General features: G+C 36.6%; 2 pseudogenes across 2 annotated transcripts; one reads left to right on the top strand and one right to left on the bottom strand.

Annotated features, from left to right (window-relative positions):
• Positions 1 to 255: 255 nt before the first annotated feature.
• LOC306652681 (flavin-containing monooxygenase 5-like) lies at positions 256 to 3937 on the top strand (annotated as a pseudogene). The gene is made up of 3 exons: positions 256 to 468; positions 2387 to 2543; positions 3792 to 3937. The product of its transcript is annotated as a flavin-containing monooxygenase 5-like (transcript).
• A 17645-nt stretch (positions 3938 to 21582) lies between these two features.
• On the bottom strand, positions 21583 to 24509 carry LOC306652690 (double-stranded RNA-binding protein Staufen homolog 1-like; annotated as a pseudogene). Its single transcript has one exon. The product of its transcript is annotated as a double-stranded RNA-binding protein Staufen homolog 1-like (transcript).
• Between the last annotated feature and the right edge of the window lie 562 nt (positions 24510 to 25071).

Below are 25071 nucleotides of genomic sequence, written 5' to 3'. Positions count from 1 at the left end.
GTGGAAGCTTCAAGGCTACTTTTTACTTAGTATCAAAAGTCATTCAGTGCAATTTCAACTGTATACTGTTGGTTGAAAGCAAGCCATAAAGATACTGACATTCAAGGGGAAGGAACTACACAGAGGCACAAGTACTGGGAGGTGTGTGGAAGTGGTGTATGTGTGTAATTTGTTTGTGAATTGTCATTTATTTTAGGAGATTTTTCAACTGTTCACTGGCTATTTGTAAATCATGAAATTAGTTCTTAAGTTGCCATGAATACTTCTAATTTACGACAGGAAAATTCTGAGGAAGGGAAAGTCAGTATTTACAAATTGGTCATCATCAACACTTCAAAGGAGATGATGTGCTTCAGTGACTACACCATCACAGATCATTATCTTAACTTCATGCACAATTCCCAGGTTCTCGAGTATTTCAGGATGTATGCCAAAGACTTCAACCTTTTAAAGTATATCCAGTTCAAGGTAGGCAGTTTTGTGGGTGTCTTTGTGTTTGAAGTTCTTCATGAAGTAAATGCATAATGTGGCCTCATTTACCAGTGCTTATGTACAAATATTAGCTTGATATGCTCAAGTACAAAATCTCCACTCTTTGTTCCCTCTCTAAAATACCCCTGGGAAAGTCTCATATATTAAGGCTACAGATACAGAAAGATACCTGCCATCAGTATTTTCATTGTCTTCATTTCACACTCTGCTTATAATAAAGGAAATAAGGGGAATGAGTAGGTATTGGAACTTTAAATATTTCTGGTTCCACAACTTTTCCACAATTTCTTTGTTCTTTTATACTTTCTGAGGCACTTTTCAACATATTATTTCATGTGATCACGAAAACAACCTGGTGAAGAACTTAGTGACTGGGAACTTACTGAGGAAGCAAAGAAATTAAGTCTGATGGAGAGAGTAGAACACTGAATTAGGAAACAAAACCCTGAGTTCTGTCCCTATTCTTACAGGGACTAATTAACTTCTGACCTGAGATGAGTTAGCTTCTCAACTTGAATTTATCATAATTTTCTTTTTATGTAAAAGAAGATGACTTTTGGTTTCTTCCTTCTTTGGTATGACTTTTGGTATGACTTTGGTTTCTTCCTTCTCTAAATTCTGCTCTGATTTTCCCATAATTTATAATCATGACCATAAGAAGATATATCACCTGGCTTAAAGTCCAAACCTTCCACCTTTTTCTGTTTAGCAACAATAATAAAATGGTAATATCTGGTGATAATTTCAAAAGCCAGTCACTTACAGCCCAGTGATACATCTCTGACCTGTTTAAATGACAGTTCTTGAACAAGTTTATTACTCTACTAAGCAGTGATGAGGCAAACACACACACAAAAAAAACATAAGTAACTTAACTAACTGTGCTTAAAGATACAGAAAAATGAAGAAAATTATTATTATACATATAATAAATAAACCAAGTGATAAGTGCTATAGAAATCTATACATTGCAGCTCAGAAGAGGGATGTTTAACCCATCAGGGAAGAGAAATCAAGTTGCAGGAAGGATTTTTAGAGAATATAGTGTCCAAGCTGAGTCTTGAGTAGATAGGAGTCTACCAATTGAAGAAGGAATAAAAGGATGTTCCAAGTAGAAGCACCAGCTTGTGTTAAAACACGTAACAGGAAATATAAATAATATAGGATGGTTAAGGCTTAGTGTCTCTATTATTCAACCAAGACATTATAGACCTAGACGGTCATTGGAATATATTCTTGATGTTTCCTTAGGCTGGCAGAGTAACCCATATTTATTGCTTTTTTTTGAAAAACTAAAAATTATACTACTCACAGACTCTTTCTCTATAATTACTTGTAAAGTGGGCATATGTAAAAAGCAAAGAGAGATTCATTTAAAAAAATAAGAGCCACTGAAATATTTTCCTGCTTTAACATGAAAGGGAGCCTCATATTCACATGTTTGAGGTTAGTCAAATAGAACAGGATTTGGATGTCAGAAGACATCAGAGAGTTTGAGGATATCTGGGGTTAGTGGAGGAATAGGTGTTAGTGCACAGAGTGTCAAAAAAGTACAGGATAAATTCAGGAGTTATTCAGGTGCTACAATGCCTTAAGGCAGAGACTAAAAATCCTCGCAAATCCTATTTTTGTAGAGGCACAAGAGAATACATTAGTCTGTCAACTCCATTTTACTTTATGTGCCTTATGGAAGTCTCATTTGGACCACAACCTCAAATAAAACTGTTCTTTTTGGACTATGAAAATCAAATAATCTTGCAAGGATCCTAATGATGTGATGGTACCTGTGGTATCAAACTTTTGTGTAACATTTTGAAGGATAAGTCATGTCTGGGAAGATATACACTGTACTGGTTATGGTTACAGTCCCCTGTGTATGTTACTTTTCTTTCAGACCACTGTGTACAGTGTGAAGAAGAGGCTGATTTCTCTACTTCAGGCCAGTGTGAGGTAGTCACTGTGTGTGAAGTGAAAAGAAGGTTAATATCTTTGATGGAGTCATGGTTTGCACTGGCCATCACACAAATGCTCACCCCTGGTAAGCTTTCCAGGTGAGTGACCTGCGAGGAAGGAGGTTGACCCTTAAGCCATACCTTTGACACTGAGGAATAGAAGGTTGTGATCTGAGTGATTTTTAATTTGGGGTGAAATAAGTCTTACCCTAATTGTGCATGTTCCCTTGAAAATGGGATAATTTGTATTATTCCCATTTGGGCAATGGTAATTTTAGAGTTTAGAGGTCTGTGAACAATCATGCCACCACATAATGCCATTTCAGTCAAGGCTGGATTACATATAGAATGGTGATCCCATAAGATTATAATGAAGACTGAAAAATTCCTATTGGCTAAGTAGTATCATAGCCTTATAATATCATGGTGTTGTTGATGTACAAACCCATCTGCACTGTCAATTCTATAAAATTATACCTCACACAATTATGTATGTGATACATGATAATAATAAACAACCATGTTACTGGTTTATGTATTTATTGTACATTTAGTGTAGAGTATACTGCTTCTACTTATAGAAGCATTTACTGTAAAGTAGATTGCCATATTACACCAACTAGCCTCGCATGTCTCATGTTTACTGTGGGTATTGATTGCATCAGAAGGCTACACTGAGTGACTGGCCTAAACAATCTATGCTTATGTAAGTACTTCTGTGATGTTTTCACAATAATGAAACCAATTTATATCAAATTTTTGAGAATGAATGAATTTATGACAAGTAGAACATGATTGTATTTAGTTTCGCAATGACTTTGGTCTTCTTAAGGATCAAAAAGGAAGACTGTGGAACTCTAACACAGCATTGGTTCAGATGTGGAATTTTTCAGTGATTGAGGAAACAAATAAATATTGAATTTCTAAGGGTTAAATGAAAGCTTGAACAATTTAGTTTCAGTTTGGGGCCTGAAATTTCTTTTTTTAAAAAATGCACTTTACGTATATCCTAGTGTATATAGAAACATATATACTCTAATTGAAATGGGAGTATGTAATAAGGGAATGGAAAGACAAAAAAGAATGGCAGTTTTCTGAGGCAGTTTGGATTTGTGAGTCTGCAAATACAAAATTCAAACTACTTATGATAAAGGAATCACAAGTTACTATTCTGGGACTATGCAAGAAAAAAATAGCAATAGTATTCAGAATGACAAGAATAGCTGAAAAAGGGGAGATCATATGGAGAATATGTGCTTCAACTTTAAATTCTACCAAAGAATGATTTTACAAATGATATCCATCATATAAACTATTATCCAAAAATTATTTTCTGTTCTCTTGCAGGAATTGAGAAGTCCAAAGGACGGTACTTCCATAGTCTAAACTATAAAAACCCAGAGACATTGGCTGGAAAAAGAGTCTTTATAATTGTTAGGAACTCTGGAGGAGATCTGGCTGTAGAGATTACCTACATAGTCAGGCAGGTTTGAGTCAATGATTTACTTTGCTTCATTCTATCTTCAGTCTTCTCAAGAAGAAAGACCTGGGCTCCTGCCATTTTGAGAAACAGCCAGGCCCTGTAGAACCCCTGGCAGGACTGACTGAGCCCTGCCATCAGGATCCCTCAGTCCAACCGATCACTCCCTGCCTCCATGGCCCTCATATTAACTGACTTCTCCCTGCCAATAGAACCCTCAGACCAACTGATTGCACCCTATCACCAGGACCCCAGATCAACTGATTGCACCCCACCTCCAGGATCCTGCAACCACACCAAACACACCTAACATCTAGGACCCCTGCCTGACCAACAGCACCCTACCTCCAGGACCTCCACCTGACCACATTCACACCCCGAGATGCAGCTCCCCATTTGTCAAAACATTTGGATGCCAGAGTGGTCAACTTGGATAATCCTGGAAGCCATAGTTCCCATATGTATGAGGGGGCAAATCCCATCCTAAGATGCCTGCTGGAGACTTGAAGCTCATTGTCTGGTACCTCTCATGCATCAGGCTACTGAAGTCTGGGAGGTTTGAATACTATATGACTGTTATAGTGTAGATTTTCTTTTTTCTCCTAATTGAACAATTTTAAGTTTTTATTTCTTTGCTTTTCTTCTTCTCTTTTCCTTTTGTTTACCTGTTCTCTCAGTCTCTTTCTACATTTTGCATGCTAACAACAAAATTCTTTTGATTATACTCTCACCCTTTCTATTATCTAGAACTTCTGTATATTCTTTTCTTATCCCATTAGCAGCTACATCCTACATCCATCTGCATCCTCTTTGTCCTCCATTAGAAAGTGCAAACCTTATTACAAATATGTTTGTTAAACTGAAGATAATAATTAAACTCATGCTGTTTATTATGACAATATTATTAGTGTCCTCATAGGGGCTATCTTGTCTAGGATTGCATATTGTCTGAATTGGGCACTGCTAATATTGATCTCCCCTTAAAGAAAAGGTTTTGGAAACGTACAGGGCAATGATAAGCCTATAGGGGGGAAACTGCAACACCAAAGATCTGCACTACTAGAGGGGAAGGTACATGAACAACATGAGAAAACAAGAGGTGAAAGTGATCCAAACAAATCTAGATTCTATATTAATAGAATCCAATGACAGTATGGTAGAAGAAATGTCAGAAAAGGACTTCAGATATACATGATTAAGATGATTATGAAGCAAAGGATGAGATAAGAGAGCAAATGCAGGCAAAGAACAATACCAATAAGTAGTTGAAAGAGCAACTGAAGGAAGCAAAGATCATTTCAACAACGAGATAGAGATTCTCAAAAAACAAAACAAAACAAAAAAAACAGAAATCCTTGAAATGAAGGAAAAAATAAACCAAATAAAAAACTCAATGGAAAGCATCACCATAAGAGAGACCACTTGGAAGACAGAACCTCAGACAATGAAAACAAAATATTTAATCTTGAAAATAAAGTTGCCCAAAGAGAGAAGGTGGTAAGAAATCATGAACAGAATCTCCAAGAACTATGGAACATCATGAAAAGCCCAAATTTAAGAATTATTGGGATTGAGGAAGGCACACAGATATAAACCAAAGGAATAAACAACCTATTCAATGAAATAATATCAGAAAATTTCCCAAAGCAGAAGAATGAATTGGAAAGTCAAATACAAGAGGCTTACAGGGCTGGGGATGTGGCTCAGTTGGTAGAGTGCCTGCCTCACAAGCACAAGGCCCTGGGTTCAATCTCCAGCACTTCAAAAAAAAAAAAAAAAAAAAAAAAGGCTTACAGAACACCAAATCACAAAATCACAACAGAGGCACACAAAGGCATATTATAATGGAAATGCCTAACATTCAAAATGAAGATAGGATTTTGAAGGCCATGAGAAAAAAGCATCAGATTACATATAGGGGGAGACCACTATGGATAGCAGCTGAATTCTCAACCAAGACTCTAAAAGCTGGAAGGGACTGGAACAGCATATTACAAGTTCTGAAAGAACATGGTTGCCAACCAAGAATCCTATAACCAAAAAGCTAACCTTTGATTTGAAGATAAATAAAATCCTTCCATAATAAACAAAAGTTAAAAGAATTTACACATAGAAAGCCTGCGCTACAGAGTGTTCTCAACAAAATATTCCATGAGGAGGAAATGAAAAACAACAAAGGAGTTCAGCAAAGGGACAAATCCACTCAAAGGAGAAACTAAGCCAAATTAAAAACCCAAAATAAGCCCAAATGACTGGGAATACAATTTTTATCTCAATAATAACCATGAACATTAATGGCCTAAACTCTTCAATCAAAAGACATAGACTGGCAGACTGGATTAAAAAGAAAGACTCAACAATATTCTGCCTATAAGAGACTCATGTCATAGAAAAAGTTATCTGCAAACTAAAGGTGAAATGATGGGAAAAAACACAACACACACATATTGACTCAGTAAAAAAGCAGGGGTTTCCATCCTTATATCAGATAAAGTGGACTTCAAACCAAAGTTATTCAGAAGGGGTAAAGAAGGACATTTCATAATGCTTAAGGGAATCATAAATCAGGAAGATATAATGATGGTAAATATTTATGCCCCAAACAATGGTGTATCACTGTACATTAAACAAACGCTTCTCAATTTTAGAAATCAAATAGACCACAACACAATAATTCTGAGCAAATTTAACACACTGCTGTCACCACTGGATAGATCTTCCAACCGAAAACCAAACAAAGAAACCATAGAACTCAATATCACAATCAATAACCTAGACTTAATAGACATATATAGAATATTCCATCCATCAATGAGTGAATTCAAATTCTTCTCAGTAGCACATAAAATCTTCTCTAAAATAGACCATATGTTATGCCACAAAGCAGCCCTTAGTACAAGGAAAAAAAGAGTTACTGCCTTGTGTTTTATCAGATCATAATTGAATGAAATTAGAAATCAATGACAAAATAAAAAACAGAAATTACCCCAACACCTGGAGACTAAATAATATGCTATTGAATGAAACATGGATAACAGAAAACATCAGGGAGGAGATAAAAATTTCTCAGAGGTCAATGAGAAAGATGATACAACATATCAAAATCTCTGGGACACTATGAAAGCGGTACAAAGGAAAATTTATTGTATGGAGCACATTCAAGAAAGGAATGAAAAGTCAATAACTAAATGATCTAACATCACAGTTCAAAGCCCTAGAAAAAGAACAAAATAACAGCAAAAGTAGTATAATACTGGAAATAATTAAAATCAGAGCTGATATCAAAGAAATTGAAATAAAAGAAAAAATTCAAAAAAATGAGAAAACAAAAAGTTGGTTCTTTGAAAAAGTAAACAAAAGAGAAAAACACTTAGCCACACTAACAAAGAGAGGAAGAGAGAAAACTCAAATTAGTAAATTTGTGATGTAAAAGAAAATATCATGAGAGACACCAGTGAGAAACATAACACAATGAGAAGCTACTTTGAAAATCTGTATTCCAAATAGAAACTACCAAAGACATTGACGAATTTCTAGAAACATATGCTCCTATCAAACTAAACCAGGAGGACATACACAATGTCAAGAGATCAATATCAAGCAATGAAATAGAAGAAGCCATTAAAAAAAAATACCATCCAAGAAAAGCCCAAAGCCAGATGGATTCTCAGCCATGTTCTACAAGACCTTCAAAGAAGAACTCATTTCAATACTTCTCAAAGTATTCCAGGAAATAGAAAATGAGGGTACCCTACCAAACTCATTCTATGAATTTAATGTCAAACTCATATCCAAACCAGGAAAAGACACATCAAGGAAAGAAAATTTTAGACCAATATTCTTGATGAATATAGATGCTAAGATCCTTAACAAAATACTGGTAAACCGTATCCAAAAACATATTAAGAAAATTGTGCACCACGATCGAGTGGGGTTCATCCCTGGAATGCATGGATGGTTTAACATCCATATATCAATAAACGTAATCCATCATGTCAATAGACTTAAGGATAAGAATCATATGGTTATTTCCTTTGATGCAGAAAAAGCATTTGATAAAATACAACATCCCTTCATGCTTAAAACACTAGAAAAAATAGGGATAGTAGGAACATACCTGAACATTTTAAAGGCTATTTATGCTAAGCCCATGGCCAACATCATCTTAATGGGGAAAAATTGAAAGCATTCCCTTTAGAAATGGGAAAAAGACAGGGATATCCTCTCCCACTGCTTCTATTCACATCATTCATGAAATACTAGCCAGACAATTAGACAGACTAAAGAAATTAAAGGGAAATGAACAGGAAAAGAGGAACTTAAGCTGTCTCTATTTGCTGATGGCATGATTCTATATTTAGAGGATCCAGAAAAGTCCTCCAGAAAATTTTTAGACCTCATGCATGAATTCAGCTAAATATCAGCAAAATAAAATCAACATGCATAAATCTAAAGCATTTTTATACACAACTGATGAAACATCTCAAAGGAAAATGAGGAAAACAACTTCATTTGCAATAGCCTCAAAAAAATAAAATACTTGTTTATCAATCTAACCAAAGAGGTAAAAGATCTGTACAATGAAAACTACAAAACATTGAAGAAAGAAATTGAGGAAGACTTTAGAAGATAGAAAGATCACCATTATCTTGGATAGGCAGAATTAATATTGTCAAAATGGCCATACTTCCAAAGGCACTTACCAGATTTAATGCAATTCCAATTAAAATTCCTATAACATTTCTCATGGAAACAGAAAAAGTAATCATGAAATTCATCTGGAAGAACAAAAGACCCAGAATAGCCAAAGTAAGCCTGGGCAGGAAGAGTGATGCTGGAGGTATTACTATATCAGATCTTAAACTCTACTATAGGGCAATAGTAACCAAAATGGCATGGTATTGGCACCAATATAGACAGTTAGACGAATGGTACAGATTATAAGACACAGAGACATACCCACATAAGTACAGTAACCTCATACTAGACAAGGGTGCCAAAAACTTACAATTGAGAAAAGATAGTCTTTTTAACAAGTGGTGCTGTGAAAACTGGAAATCCATATGCAGTAAAATAAAACTAAACCCCTATCTCTCACATTGTAAAAAACTCAATTCAAAATGGATCAAGGATATAGGAATTAGACCTGAGACCCTTCACCAAGTAGAAGAAAATGTAGGCCCGAATCTCCATCATGTTGGTTTAAGATCAGACTTCCTTATCGAGACCTCTGTAGTGCAGGAATATTTACTCTGATAAGTGCATGAAAATATATAACAATGGGGGGTAGCAGGGGGAAGAGAAGACTGAAGATACTTTGGAGGGTGTAGAGGAAAAGTGGATAGGAGGAGGAGGGGATTGAAAAACAGTATAATGAAACAGTATTATCCTATATATATATGTATGATTACATGAATGGTGTGAATATACATTGCGTGCAAGCATAGGAATAAAAAGTTGTACCCGATTTGTGTACAATGAATCCAAGTGTGTCTGTAAAAATTAAAAAAAATAATAAATATATAAAAGAGTAAAGTTATAGTCAGAAGATTCGTTCTTGTTGTGGAATTACTGTGATCTCAAAAGGGGTTATATTGTAGAGCCAAAATGCTCAGCCAAAATTCAAGATAACTATTATACAAGCTGAATATATTTTTACTCTTGATAATTTCATTTTGTAAAACTGTTACCAGTTAATATTTGCAGAGGTACTGCTTCAAGAACACACAACCTAGGTAACTTGTGATAATAAGCCATCACCTTCAGTATAGTATTTAATGGTAAATTCCAGTACTAATACAGACTCCAGTTTAAAAAAAAAGGTAAATAACTGTAGTGTTATAGACACTGACGTTAAACCCCACTACTCTTACTTTATGACTTACTTGTGAGACTGGCTTGCTCGATATTTAAGATCAAACTTAGAGATTGACATTAAATACAGAGGCCAAGAAAAAACAGTATTTGGCTCTTGCCCTCAAAGTCAGCCTGAATCCAGGGAAGAATAGGACTTCTCTGTGGGGCTTTTCAACTCTGGGTCACATGACCTCCCAATCAAGGAAATTGGTGAGACCACTGGAGAATGGAAAGCCAATCAGTGCACTTGGTGCAGAGGAGGGTCATTGGAAAATGAATACATCCCTGATGCTTCCAAGGGAATCCATCTCATCAAGGAGACCCTATCTAGCAAATGGCAATAAAGGATCTAAGAAGCTGCTCTCAAGTTCCCCATGAGTGACCCCTGTGGGAGCTCAGCTGATTCATGACAATTCAGGATCAAGTCAATTTGATCAGCTTTATCTAAACATCTAGAAAAACAGTTAAAACCAAAACATTCTTGGACATTTAAAAGAAACAATAGTTAAATGTAACTTATAAAATACACTTGTGTTAGCCCACTAGAATAAGTAAAGTTTGGAAGTTACAAAAGAGAGATTCTTAGGCAAATGTGCCTGATAACTATCAAGAGAAAATGCCAGTCAGAAATTTTAAGTCAGTTTAAGGCCTACAGATCTTCTTAAGCTATACAGGTAGGCTTAATTTATGTGTGCTAGTATGATTATCCAGCCATAAGTAACTGAAATAGAGATCTCCACTAAACACAGGCTATACAAATAAAAAGATATTTTACAAAATCGATGACACAAATTAGTTTAGTTATATTTTCTGGTATATCAATGACATTTGGGGTTAAATGTGGTGTTTACATTCCTGATAACTTGGACAATGTTAACAATGATAACAAGACCACATAAAGACCTTGCTCTCTGTGGCCTTTGTTAGGGCTTGTTATGGAAACAATTTCTCAGTTCTTCCACCTCCTAGTGAGGGATTATTGACTTCTGTTATCTTCATGGCATGTTCCAGATGCTGCAATATTTATTTTATATTAATCTCATTTCAATACTCACATAGTTTGTTTCTCTCTCATAGAAGCACCCACTGCCAGATGACATTGCAACCTGCTCTTCCCCAACCAGACTTCTACCATGGACTCCTCCATTGACCCAGTTTCTAAAAGGGAACTCCAAACTGCTTGCCCCAGATTGCCCCCTTTCAGCACAAAGGAGCCAGAGCAGTCATCACTCCCTTTCCTTACAGCAGTAAAGAGTTTCTAAAGTGAAAGGGAGAAATGAAGCCAGAATTGTGGACAGGCAGTTAATGTAGAAATAGGGGATCAAGTCAAATGGAGGAAATGGAGTCCATGAAAGCCATCTGCCTCTGGAAGTTGGAGACTGCCCCTGGAAGAATGGAATGTCAAGAATCTGCAGAGCCCATTGATTACCAGACTTACCTGACTGAATCACTTTTCCCTTCCCCTGCCCAATTTCTTCTCTCTTTATGCATCTTCCTGCACAATCAGGCCTAGTCACATAGACAGGAAGGGGAGACAAGGGGGAAAGTACTGGAGAACAAAAGAGACCTTAACCTATAAAGGATGTAGTGCGTGCTCAATTGTTGGGACTTTAGAACATCAGCCATGGCCCCCTTCTCCCTCCTGGGAGAAGTCTTATGTTATTACCTTTAAATAGATCCTGCTTAATATGCTAAATCCCAACTTAATGTTAGGATTACTCGGCATAATCTTTCTTCTAATACTTGCAGTTATAAAATGTTTGTGGTCCACTATCAACAAAAGAATCACAAAAGTTCAGGTCAATTATGTCCTCCTGAAGGAATCCTATGTCCAAATTAATAAAAACGGGGGAAATGTTGGGAGAAATCCTAGTTCTTGACTGGCAGCAGTGAATGTCCTAAGTGTGTAAGGAAAAGTTGCAGGGAGGTGCGTTCCACGTTTCATACCTAGGAAAGTATAAAACTGCCCCAAGTTGACTGAGTGTTACCGAGGGAACTCATATGGGAACCTGGTGGTTTGATCTCCCATGGCACATTGTGATTGGGCTAGAAGCCTATAAAATGTATTGCTGTTCCCACAATTATTGAGTTTGCAGGCTGCTCACCACAGACCTGCTTCCACCCAACTCCCTGAGCCTGGGGTCTTGACTTCACATCCTTACCAACTTTAGAGCTAGTCTGCCACCACTACACTAGGTGTCTATGGAGGGAGTTCTTTCTACCAATGAAATTTGCCTAGAAACTTAAAAAAGAAAGAAAAAAGGTATTTGTTTTGTGAAAGGGCAAGTTGAAGAAACTGTTCAACTCAGTTAATTCTATAGAGAACTATACAAAAGCAACTATTTAAAAGCAATTCTTATTATTTGAATTGGACCAGTGCTTTTTTCTTCCATTTAGTACTTACCTAACATTTTAAAAAGCATTCATTAAACAGATAAACATATAAATGTGTACATGAACACATTTTCATGAATTTTATATACAGTTATATATACTACATAAATAATATAAAATACCAGTTTATATCTGTACATATATATAATTTATATTGTGTAATAAAACACAAGTATGTATTTTTACATTTGTTTTTATGGTGATCATCATCATCTGTGGATCCTGGTTTATAACAGAGAATATCAGTGTATTGCTGTAAAACTGGTAGAATTAAACATCTACACTCTAATCTACTTGGTATGGATGATAAATTGCACAGTCTCCTCATTTTGGGAAACTAATCACCTCATACTAGATTTTACTTAGTTTCACTTTGGTTCATTTCAGGGTGTTATGTCATAGTTACATTAAACTTTGTTTTTCTGGTTGACATAAATGTGCTAAAGGATAATTTTAAGGAATCACCAGGAAAATCAGTCATATACATTTATATATAGTAATTATCTTACTTTATTACTTTATTTCTCATGAAAAAATAATATTCGATAAATAATAAAAACAAAAAATTAAGAATCTTATTCACAAAAGTATGGAAATAAAAGTGGCAAGATTTTATATCTTACTGATAACAAAAACTGTAATTATGATTCAATAAAATCTTATTATATTTCAGTCAAATAAATTTTTATGTGTTAATAAATATTTGTGCTTATCAGATTGACCAAATTTCAAGGACTCCCTGTGCATAATAATTAAGGGCTGATTTTATTAGTCCAGTAAATCACTCATTTTAAATAAATGTGTTGATTCACATTTTTAGACTAGAATTTATCAAACAACTTCATTAATTCAAAATATATATAATTATATGAAATTATTCTGTGTTTTGCTTTGTTTTTCTCTATGGTAAGACCATCATAACCTTTCATTCACCTTCAATTTCTCTAATCACAACAAAACTTTTAATACTAAATTTAGTCAAATTGTGCAGATTATTGCTTAAATCACACTTGTCAAGTTATCATACACAGTAAAAAATAAAGTTTTTATGTTTATAATTAAAGGACTTATCTTTTATATTTAAAGTCTACTGTAGCTTTCTACTTTCCCTATCATTAACACTACCTAATATGTAAAGTTATCTAATGTAAAATTAATTTTAAAAATTCACAAGCAGCAGAAATCCTAGTAGAAATAAAGTGGCCGCACCTACAATAGTGATAAAAGTATGTCATTGTTAGAGTAAGTGACAAATGGAAATGAAAGAAAATAGGGAATTTAATGAGAATGTGTTTGTCCATACTAACAAAAGCATTTATTGAATGTTGCCATTTCTCTTAATAGCTTCTAAATTTTTTATGATCAACCTCGGTAATTTTTAGAATATCACACGTAGTAGATATAGACACTATCTTGCTTTACATTTTCAGCATGAGTAACTCACTTCATATTGACAGAAGTAAAATACAGATTATTAGATTTTAATACAGTTAGAAAATTAGCTGTATAGTTACTAACCCTAGCCAGGTCAGAAATGAATATTGTCAAGGAAGTCACTTATTTGAATATATATCCTTGTGACTTTCTCTAAATTAAATATATTTGTTTCATCAGTAGAATTGCTTACATACCTTTTTTTATTTCATGAAAATCTCTAAAACTATATCCAAATTTTAAAATCCACTTGGGTGCTTATAGAATTAGTTGAATTGGGAAATAATTAATTATTAATTAAATTATTAATTATATAAATAATGACCAAACTATGTTATGTAAGAACACAGAAAATGCTACAAATGTTCCATCTGTTTTTTCCAATATCCTATAAATTGAGGACATTCTGTTACACCATAGAATCTTGTCGTGCATACCTCACTATTGCAAGACCCATACACTCCATAAATCAGGCCTATTTGCACAATAATATTAACTTTATTTGCTATAAGCTAGGCTATTTTATTTCTTGTACACTAATTTTGGCAGAACTGAAAGCAGAAGCAGCCTCTCTCCTGGTCTTCCAAAAGGATGGACTCAAACAAGACATTATCCTAGTGCCCTACCTGCTCCTTCAGTGCACATGAAATGTGTCTCTGAGACAAAATAACCTGAGTAGAATGCGCTTGTGGGAATGAAAGAAAGAAATGTGACTTTCTGCTCTACAAGCTGTAAAGATTGTCTCTTTCTCTTGTCCAGGAATGTGGAAGTTTCTCAGAGTATAAGGTTCTGAGATATTTCTAGGAAGCCAGAGTCCTTGCAGCCTGCTGATTCTTACACTTAAAATTCCAGTGTTCCATATTTAGAATGTGAATACCAAATACGTAGGGGCTTTGGACAAAAAAGGATGGAACAAATCAATTTCAACAGCAAAAATATGGTTCCCTGAACAAAAGTGTAATGTCAAATACCTTGGATGTTTACAAAATCTAAGGTAAGCCATCAAGGTACTGTTGCCAAAATAACAATAAATAAGTAAATTTGAGTTTAGAGTCAGCTTGGAAAGAGAAATTGGAAAGTAATATCAAGGTGATTTTATAAAAGTTGAAGTTAAATGGTGTTTTCAGCTGAGTCAGTTTGAAATGCACATCCTGTGTAATTGTAAGAAATAAATGGATTGATGTTTTCTGAAATAGAAGTTTTAGTCTAAAGTTGAGGACAGAATCTGTAACTGATATGGCAACATCTTTAGAGTCTGACTCTTGTTCATCAGTTTTATTCTACCACCTCATTAGAATATCATTTTGTCTTCAAACAAGCCCTATTTCTTCTATCCATTTTCTTTTTCCATGTCATCTGTTCTTGCCTCCTTTATATAATAATATTCCTATTTTTTCGTTCAAAAAATTCTGCCAACATTCTTGTTATCCATTCAAATTGCTGCAAAGAATTTCAGCTTGATTCAGCTCATCATTTTTGAGAAAAATCTTGGTCCTAGGTTTTGGGTCACTAAACAATATGTTTTTTAAAAGGTGCTGTCAAAGGTACCCAAATCTGATCGATCACAGAGAGTAAGGAATTTACATAGTTGAAACACTTATTCATGCACACAAACAAGCAAACAAATAATTATTAAAATTTTCTGTCAGTTGTGTGTACAGGCAATAAAATAGTAAAGCAAAACCAAAATATTTCAATGTCTCCATGAAGCATAAATTAGAACCCAAAAAATCATATAAAATAAATATATTGAAATTTATGTGGTAGGGGTTACAGAAAAATATTTGATAAAGTACAGGCATTATAATTGTAAATAGAATAGAATGGGAAATGTTTATTGGAAAGCTAATATTTATAGGAATAAATAATTATAGGAAGCAAGCAAGCAAGTCATGGAAATACAAGGCAGAAGAGCCTTCAAGGAAGAGGTAACATGAGTATATAAGTTTCTGATAGAACATTGCCAATGTTCAGAAAACAGAAGTCTTTGGTGGCTAAAGGAAGCTGAACCTTCATGTGGTACACAAGATCAATAGTTTGTAAACTATCATGGGCTTTTTGTTGTGCTTTTAATCTGAGTCATATAAACAACAATTTGGATTACTTTTATTAGAGGAATGAATAATTTGTGTTTGGTTTTAGTAGATTTCTACTATAAATACTCTACTGTAAATGAAATACATAGGTTTTAGATACAAAGGATAAAAGAATTCTGTTGATTGCAGTAATTTAGGTGGGAGATTGAGTGACCAGGTCAGAAAAATGAGAATTGTTTAAACATGTTTTGAAGTCATATTTTGCTTATGAATACATACATATATCATGTCAAAGAAAGAAGATACTAAAAGATTCCCTTAAGAAGGATGTTGGCCCCTGTGATTTATAGATAAGTGTTGCTATGAACTTCATTTGCAGAGACTTGAGAGAAGCAGGTTTGGAGGCAAAAGGATCAGAAAACCCAGTTTTATTCAGTATATATTTCAAAAATTCAAATGCATATTTAAGAGGGTTTCCATTCAGACTTCATATAGTAGTTTCATGTAGGAAAAAGAAATTTGGAAGCAATTCTTATATGAATTCAGTTTAAGGTCACACAGACTGAAAGTGACAAAAGGAAGGCCAGGAAGCAAAGAGAATAGGCCCAGTGATTTTATAGGCCTGCATGGGCAGAAAGCACCAGATTGTGGGGTTCTTCTCAGAAAAATAAGAGTAGGGTACATACAGAGATATCACAGGCCAGTGTTCTTCATAGCATTAGATTATTATTCCCTTAACCCTGTTTATCTCTTTTGAAATACTGCATAGATACTTTCAGAATCATCATTTAGCTCAAATGAAAAACCTAGTAGAGAGATGATTTGTCATTTCTCTTACTATATCTTCCCAATATATTTGTGTCCAAATGACTCATCTCCATCAATCATTCATCCATGGACTATTCTTAATATCTACTGAAATATCACTTAGTAGCCCTTGTTATTTCTTTCTTTTTTAATTTTTATGTTTTATTTTTATTGTAATCAAATGGGATACATGTTGGTTCTCTGTACATGGAGTAAAGGCATACCATTTGTGTAATCATACATTTACATAGGGTAATGTGGTTTGATTATTTTGCTATTTTCCCCCTACCCTCCCACTCCTCCCAAACTTCTTTTTCCTCTATACAGTTCCTCCTTTCTCCATTCTTGCCCCCACCATTATGAGTCATCATCCACTTATCAGCGAGATTATTCTTCCTTTGATTTTTGATATTGGCTTATCTCACTTATCATGATATTCTCCAGTTTCATCCATTTGCCTGCAAATGCCATAATTTTATTATTCTTCATGGTTGAGTAATATTCCATTGTATAAATATACAACAATTTCTTTATCCTTTCATCAAACAAAGGGCATCTAGATTGCTTCCACAATATGGCAATTGTGAATTGAGCAGCTATGAACATTAAAGTGGCTATATCTCTGTAATATGCTGATTTTAAGTCCTCTGGGTATAGACCAAGGAGTGGAATAGCTGGGTCAAGTGGTGGTTCCATTCCTAGTTTTCTGAGGAATCTCCACACTGCTTTCCAGAGTGGCTGTACTAATTTGCAAATCCACCAACAATTTATGAGTGCACCTTTCTCCCCACATTTTAACCAACACCTATTGTTGTTTGTATTCTTGATAATCACCACTCTAATTGGGGTGAGATGGAATCTTAGGGTAGTTTTGACTTGCATCGCTCTTACTACTAGAGAAGTTGAACATTTTTTCATCTATCTATTGATTGCTAGTAGATCTTCTTCTGTGAAGTATCTGTTCATTTCTTTAGCCCATCTGTTGATTGGATTATTTGTATTCTTGGCATAGATTTTTTTATTGTAAACAAATGATATACATGTTGTTTCTCTGTTTGTACATGGCGTAAAGGCATACCATTTGTGTAAACATAAATTTATATAGGGTAATATTTGATTCATTCTGTTATTTTTTCCCTTCCCCCACCCCTCCCACTCTTTTCCCTCTATACAATCCTTCCTTCCTCCATTCTTCCCCCATCCCTTACCCTTACTCTAACCCTAACACTAACCCTACCCTCCCCCATTATGTGTCCTCATCCACTTATTAGCTATATCATTCAACCTTTGATTTTTTGAGATTGGCTTATCTCACTTAGCATGATATTCTCCAATTTCATCCATATGCCTGCAAATGCCATGATTTTATCATTCTTTATCACTGAGTAATATTGCATTGTATATATATAAAACAGTTTCTTTATCCATTCATCAATTGAAGGACATCTAGGTTGGTTCCACAATCTGGCTATTGTGAATTGAGCAGCTATGAACATTGATGTGGCTGTATCCCTGTAGTATGCTGATTTTAAGTCCTTTAGGTATAGGCCAAGGAGTGGGATAGCTGGATCAAATGGTGGTTCCATTCCAAGTTTTCTAAGGAATCTCCACACTGCTTTCCAGAGTGGCTGCACTAATTTGCTACCCCACTAGCAATGTATGAGTGTACCTTTTTCCCCACATCCTCGCCAACACCTGTTGTTGCTTGTATTCTTGATAATTGCCATTCTAATTGGGGTGAGATGGAATCTTAGTGTGGTTTTGATTTGCATTTCTCTTATTACTAGAGATGTTGAACTTTTTTGATATGTTTGTTGATTGCTTGTAGATCTTCTTCTGTGAAGTGTCTATTCATTTCCTTAGCCCATTTATTGATTGGATTATTTGCATTCTTGGTGTAGAGTTTTTTGAGTTCTTTATAGATTCTGGAGATTAGTGCTCTATCTGAAGTATGATTGGCAAAGATTTTCTCCCACTCTGTAGGCTCTTTCTTCGCATTGCTGATAGTTTCTTTTGCTGAGAGAAAGCTATTTAGTTTGAATCTATCCCAGTTATTGATTCTTGCTCTTATTTCTTGTGCTATGAGAGTCCTGTTGAGGAAGTCTGGTCCTAAGCCGACATGTTGAAGATCTGGACCTACTTTTTCTTCTATAATTTGCAGGGTCTCTGGTCTGATTCCAAGGTCCCTAACCCATTTTGTGTTTAGTTTCATGCATGGTGAGAGATATGGGTATAGTTTCATTCTATTGCATATGGATTTCCAATTATCCCAACACCATTTGTTGAAGAGGCTATCTTTACTCCATTGCATATTTTTGGCCCCTTTGTCTAGTATGAGAAGGTTGTATTTATTTGGGTTTGTGTCCGTGTCCTCTATTCGTACCATTGATCTACCTTTCTCCTTTGGTACCAATACCATGCCGTTTTTGTTACTATTGTTTTGTAGGAAAGTCGAAGATCTGGTATTGCGATACCCCCTGTATCGCTCCTCCTGCTAAGGATTGCTTTAGCTATTCTGGGTTTCTTATTCTTCCAGATGAATTTCATAATTGCTTGCTCTATTTCTGTAAGGTACGTCATTGAGATTTTAATTGGAATTGCATTGAATCTGTATAGCACTTTAGGTAGAATGGCCATTTTGACAATATTAATTCTTCCTATCCAAGAACATGGGAGATCTCTGCATCTTCTAAGGTTTTCTTTAATTTCTTTCTTTAGTGTACTGTAGTTCTCATTGTGGAAGTCTTTTACCTCTTTTGTGAGATTGATTCCCACATTTTTTATGTTTTTCGAGGCTATTCTGAATGGGCTAGATTTCCTGAATATTCTTTTCAAAGATGCATCACTTATGTATAAAAATGCACTAGATTTATGTGCATTGATCTTATATCCTGCTACTTTACTGAATTCACTTATGAGTTCTAAAAGTTTTCTGGTGGAATTTCATGGTTCCTCTAAGTATATAATCATATCATCAGCAAATAGTGATAGTTTTAGTTCTTCTTTTCCTATTCGTATCCCTTGAATTTCTTTGGTGTGTCTCTTGCTCTGACTAGAGTTTCAAGGAAGATATTGAATACAAGTAGTGAAAGAGGGCATCCATGCCTTGTTCCAGTTTTTAGGGGGAATGCTTTCAGTTTTTCACCATTTAGAATGATATTAGTCATGGGCTTAGCATAGATGGCCTTTACAATGTTAAGGAATGATCCCACTATCCCTATTTTTTCTATTGTTGTGAGCATGAAGGGATGCAGTATTTTATCAAATGTTTTTTCTGCATCTATTGAAATAATCATGTGATTCTTGACTTTAAGTCTATTAATATGGTGAATTAAATTTATTGATTTCCTGATGTTGAAGCAACCTTGCATCCCTGGGATGAAACCCACTTGATCATGGTGCACTATCTTTTTAATATGTTTTTGTATGCGATTTGCTGAAATTTTGTTGAGAATTTTTCGTTGCTGGTCATTAACGTTATTGGTCTGAAATTTTCTTTCCTCGATGTGTCTCTGGTTTAGGAAACAGGGTGATATTGGCTTCATAGAATGAGTTTGGGAGGGTTCCCTCCTCTTCTATTTTATGGAATACTTTGAGAAGTATTGGAATGAGCTCTTCTTTAAAGGTTTTGTGGAACTCGGCTGGGAACCCATTTGGTCCTGGACTTTTTTTTTGTTGGTAGGCTTTTGATGACCTCTTCTATATCATTACTTGAAATTGGTGTATTTAAATTATTTATGTCCTCCTCGTTCAGTTTAGGCAGTTCATATGTCTCTAGAAACCTGCTGATATCTTTGAAATTTTCTATTTTGTTGGAGTATAGATTTTCAAAATAGCTTCTAATTATGTTTTCTATTTCAATCGTGTCTTTTTTGATATTTTCTTGTTCACTACTAATTTTAGTGATTTAATTTTTCTCTCGTCTTCTCTTTGTTTCTGTGGCTAAAGATTTATCAATTTCGTTTATTTTTTTAAAGAATCAACTATTTATTTTGTCAATTTTTTGTATTGTTTCTTTTGTTTCAATTTCATTGATTTCAGCTCTGAGTTTAACTATTTCCTGTCTTCTACTACTTTTGGTGCTGTTCTGTTCTTCTTTTTCTAGGGCTTTGAGCTGTAGTGTTAGGTCGTTTATTTGTTGAGTTTTACTTCTTTTATTAAATGCGCTCCATGAAATAAATTTCCCTCTAAGTACTGCTTTCATAGTGTCCCAGAGATTTTGATATGATGTTTCTTTGTTCTCATTTACCTCTAAGAATTTTTTAATTTCCTTCCTAATATCTTATGTTATCCATTTATCATATAATAGCATATTGTTCAATCTCCAGATTCTGGAATAGTTTCTGTGTTTTACTCTTTCATTTATTTCTAACTTCAATGCATTATGATCTGATAGAATACATGGTAGTGTCTCTATCTTCTTGTATTTGCTAACATTAGCTTTGTGCCGTAATATATGGTCTATTTTAGAGAAGGATCCATGTGCTGCTGAGAAGAAAGTGTATTCGCTCTTGGTTGGATGGTATATTCTATAAATGTCCGTTAAGTCTAAATTATTGATTGTGTTATTGAGATCTATGGTTTCTTTGTTCAATTTTTGTCTGGAAGATCTGTCCAGTGGTGAGAGAGGCGTGTTAAAATCACCTAGTATTATTGTGTTATGGTCTATTTGGTTTGTGAAATTGAGAAGGATTTGTTTGACATACATGGATGAGCCACTGTTTGGGGCATAGATGTTTATGATTGTTATATCTTGCTGATTTATGCTTCCCTTAAGCAGTATGAAATGACCTTCTTTATCCCTTCTGACTAACTTTGGCTTGAAGTCCACATTATCGGAAATGAGGATGGATACTCCAGCTTTTTTGCTGAGTCCATGTGCATGGTATGTTTTTCCCCATCCTTTCACCTTTAGTCTATGGGTATCTTTTTCTATGACGTGAGTCTCTTACAGGCAACATATTGTTGGATCTTTCTTTTTAATCCAATCTGCCAGTCTATGTCTTTTGATTGATGAATTCAGGCCATTAACATTCAGGGTTATTATAGAGATATGATTTGGTTTCCCGGTCATTTGGTTCATTTTTTAAATTTTATTTATTTGTTTATTTATTTTTTCTCATTAGTAGCTGTTTATTGATCAATGGCTTGATATAAAGTTATCCCAGGTCTTTGGATTTTGCCCAGAGGGAAACACAAGCATTACAAATTGTTTTTCTTAAAAATAAAAGAAAGGTGGGGGAAGACTTGGAAGGGGACCGACCTAGCATAGTGGCATCTGAAAATAAATTAACAAAAAAAAAATTTAGTATTACCATTTATTGGTGACAAACACTAAGTTTTACTTACATTCCATGGGGAGAACGTTCCAGTGTAAACAACAGGCAGAAGCAGTACTGAACTCGTGGGGCTCGCGCTTTTCACCAGGACCAGAGCAGACCTTTGTGCACACGTCTGTGTACAACAGCCCAACGTCAGAAGCAACACAGCCGTGTGTATAAAAGCCATCCTTCTCGGCCCTCATAGAGACCTAATCAACAGCATTGAGCACTCAAGGAGAGTCAGCCTGCGGGCCCGTGAGCGACCCTGCAGTGTAGTGAACGCTAAGTCCTCAAGAGCCAGATGGATAGACACAATTTTTTTTTATAATCTTTAAAACAAAGATCAAAGTTCATTTATTTAAGTCCTGTTGCATTAACAAAAATAAAAATAAAAAAGGACCAAATTATCATCTAAAGTTTAAAATTCCTAAATTGTCCAATTTATACAACTGTGGGAGACTTCACCGAGCTTTCTGAGAAGCCAGGACTGTTTCAGCTAAGCCAGAGGGCAACAATCTGCATACTGAAATGGCCCTGGGTTCGTCCACTAGAGTAAAAACGTATAACCACATACACATGGGTATGATCTTTGCAGGTTAGATTACTGATAAAGTCAGTCTCAGACAAGTTTCTAAACTGTGCTATATAACTAGATACAATTGAGAAACTCCCAAATGAATACTTTATATAGTGTCATATCAATCAAAAGAAAATAATGAAACTAAGAAGAATACGCATCACTATTGGAAGAGAGCAGTGGTTTCAATGTGGGCGCTACGTGAGGCAGTGGCCAGAGCATGCTAGGTCGGCTCGCGCTGAGGAGGAAGCCTCTGCTGCTCTCAGCTCTGGGGCTGGCGTGGCTGTCCAGGGCTGTCCCACAGTGTCTGAGTGACCATTATGAGGAAGGGTCATGTTTCCTGTTTCTTTTTCACACAGCAAAAAGAGAGATAAAAAAGAGAAAGAGGCCGAGCACCGAGCTGCTGGCTGGTTCCCTGCAGAGCCTCTCCACAGGCAGCTGCCTCTGTGCCGCTGTGCCACCCCCGAGTCCCTGTGGTCTTCATCACTGCTGCAGCCTTCTGACCCACCACATCTCTCAGCCCACTGGACGTATCAGAAATTCCAAATTTTCAAAGCAGTTTCAGTATTTTCAGTATATATGTTGGGATTTCAAAATGGTTCATGGCCAGAAAATGTTCAGCACCTCCCACACACGGACGCCGGCCCGTTTCCTGTCCGTGGCGTCTCTGTGCTTTGTTGGTCCAACTCAGACAGCAACTTTAAAATGTTCAGCGCAGCCATATCGTGGCAGGACTCCACATCCTTGCCGATACCATGGCTGATCAGAGGTGGCTGACAGGAGCAATTGATAAGAGATACAAATTCGTTCTTGTTGTTTTTGGGGAAGTCTTTGTATTCAACCTGGAATCCCTGGGCTCTGGAAAGATAGTCTAGTTGCTCAGAGGGTTTTGTGAGAGGTCCGTGGGGTGCGTGGCCTGAAGAGATGTTACTCTTTAAAATGGTCTCGGCCGTGGGTGAAGTGCCCCCGTACAACAATTCTCGGGCTATCATGGCAGTTACTGTGGCCTTGGCAGGATTTGGAGCTGCCCTGGTGAAATCTTTGGCGTGATGTCCTTGACTGACTCCTAGGGCCTGGGCGACCTCGGGCACCATGGGAAGAATCCCAGCGGGCAGCTGCTGATGACTAAGATAAGGCATCCTAAATTTGTCCTCTTTATTACCAGCCCCATTCTCATCCCCAGAGCCAGGTTCAAAAAAGGTCACTTTTCATCCATCCCCAGGTTTCTTTACTGGTGTCTTCTCCTCTGACTTGAGCGCGGGTTTGGTGGGCTGAGCCTGCGGGACTTTGAAACCAAGGATCTCCAGCATGTTCTCAGCTGCGTTGCGTTTGGCCACCTTCTTGTTGGTGCCCGTTCCTTCTGCGGTGTGGTTTCCCACCTTCACCTGCATCACGAACTCCCTGCGGCGGGGGAGGCCTCGCTAGGTGAGCAGTGTGTTCTCCGGCTCCTTCTCCTTTTTGGCCTGCTGGATCTGGGCCAGCCTGCTAATTGGATTCATCCCTTGGCCATACTCTGGGCTCGTCTGTAGCTTGCCTGTGGGCTTGGTTTTCCTCTTGATCCTGGGCTTCACGCGCTCCACCACAGGCAGGGGAGGCAGCTTCCTGAGCTCCTCCAGCACGGCCCGGGCCGCGTTCTTCTTGGAGATCTTCTTGCTCTTCCCTTCCCCTTCTCCCACGAACTCCCCAACCGAAACCCTGGTCACGAAGCTCTTCATGTGGGGCGGGCCACTCTCCCAGGCCACCTGTGTCAGAGGGAAAGACTTGAAATTCACAGGCAAGTTCCGTTTAAGTGCAATCTCGAACACTTGACTTATTTCAGATTTAATGAGATTTTCTTCTTCTGATTCTCTTCCATTCATCTCCAGTCTCTCCGGCGGGGGCTCGTACTGCAAGATCCTCAAAGCTTTAGCAGCAGCGTCGTGTTTTGCAGCCTGTCTCGTCTTTCCTTTCCTGTTGAATTGTTGTCCTCCCACAGAAAGTTCAACTTGATAAAGTAAAGGTGGAACTGGAAATGGGTAAAAGTACCTCGGGGGATAAGCACCTCCTCTCATGTTGCAGTTGTAGGTGGACTGCATCGGAGAGTAAGGATCAACAGGCTTATACATTGGTTTTTTTTCCAAGTTTCATGCACAGTGCATTTAGTTCAACAGTAGGAGTTATGCTTTCTTAAAGAGGGCGTTCCAGGAACAATGTTGTTTTTCCTCAGTTCTGAGAGGTGGTGTAGTTAGGAAACTCCTGGCTTCTGCCCCGAGCTCGTCCTCCGGCCGGCGGTCCTGGGCGGTGGCGGCGAGGAGGGGAAGGAGGAAGGAAAAGAGAGAGGAGGAAGGGACGGAGGGAGGGAAGAGGCGGAGTGGCCGCGGAGGAGGCGGGCGCCGCCGGCCGGGGGTCAAAGGAAGGGGGAGCCGAGAGAGAATAATTTTATTTATTTATTTGTTTGACACAACTTGTTTCCTCCTTTATTTGACAATTCCTTTAGGATAATTCCTCCCTTTGCCGATTTGCTTCTTTGTTTTTCATCTCATCTCATGGAATATTTTGCTGAGAATGGTCTGTAATGCTGGCTTTCTTTTTGTAAATTCTTTTAGCTTTTGTTTATCATGGAAGGATTTTATTTCATCGTCAAATTTGAAGGTAAGTTTTGCTCGGTATAAGATTCTTGGTTGGCATCCATTTTCTTTCAGGGCTTGAAAAATGTTGTTCCAGGCCCTTCTAGCTTTTAGGG

Source organism: Sciurus vulgaris (genome assembly GCF_902686455.1).
Source record: "Sciurus vulgaris genome assembly, contig: HiC_scaffold_442_arrow_ctg1, whole genome shotgun sequence".
Classification (NCBI taxonomy): Eukaryota; Metazoa; Chordata; class Mammalia; order Rodentia; family Sciuridae; genus Sciurus; species Sciurus vulgaris.
This window is presented reverse-complemented; position numbering and strand designations above follow the sequence as displayed.